Below are 595 nucleotides of genomic sequence, written 5' to 3'. Positions count from 1 at the left end.
ATTGACGCTTATACGACTGGACAATTTCTATCTGCTGACCTGCATTTGTCACTGGGGAGACCTCCTCCTTCTGAAATCAATAACCAACTCTTTAATTTAAAAAAAATATCATCACACCAGCTGACAAAAGATTCAACCTCCGGTTTACAGGCCAGGTCATTGCCTCGGGTTAGTAGACCAACCAGAGCAGTGTCATGTGAGAACGTCTGGATGTTACAGGTCACATGGCTCTGCCTGTAGTCAGCTGTATGAAGTGAGAATAAAAGGGGGATAAAACTGTTCCCTGTGGTGCTCCAGTTTTAGTTAAGTTAGTGTCAGACAGTTTTTTATCAAGCCTGACAAACTGTGGTCGAGACAGAAGGTAATCCAAAACCCAAGCAACAGTTGTATTGTGCAGTTTAAAAGTCATACGTTTTTTAAAAGGTGCGGTTGGATTGTATTAAAAGCACTGGAAAAGTCAAAGAACATGATCCTAACAGAGCTGGCAGTTGTTGCAAGATGTATGAAGGTGTTGTGTGTCTGTGGTAGTGATGGTCTGATGTATGAAGGTGTTGTGTGTCTGTGGTAGTGATGGTCTGATGTATGAAGGTGTTGT

The sequence above is a fragment of the Anarrhichthys ocellatus genome, unplaced genomic scaffold (genome assembly GCF_004355925.1).
Source record: "Anarrhichthys ocellatus isolate YVR2014 unplaced genomic scaffold, GSC_Weel_1.0 scaffold4181, whole genome shotgun sequence".
NCBI lineage: Eukaryota > Metazoa > Chordata > Actinopteri > Perciformes > Anarhichadidae > Anarrhichthys > Anarrhichthys ocellatus.
The sequence above is the reverse complement of the archived record's forward strand: the minus strand, read 5'-3'. Positions refer to the sequence as shown.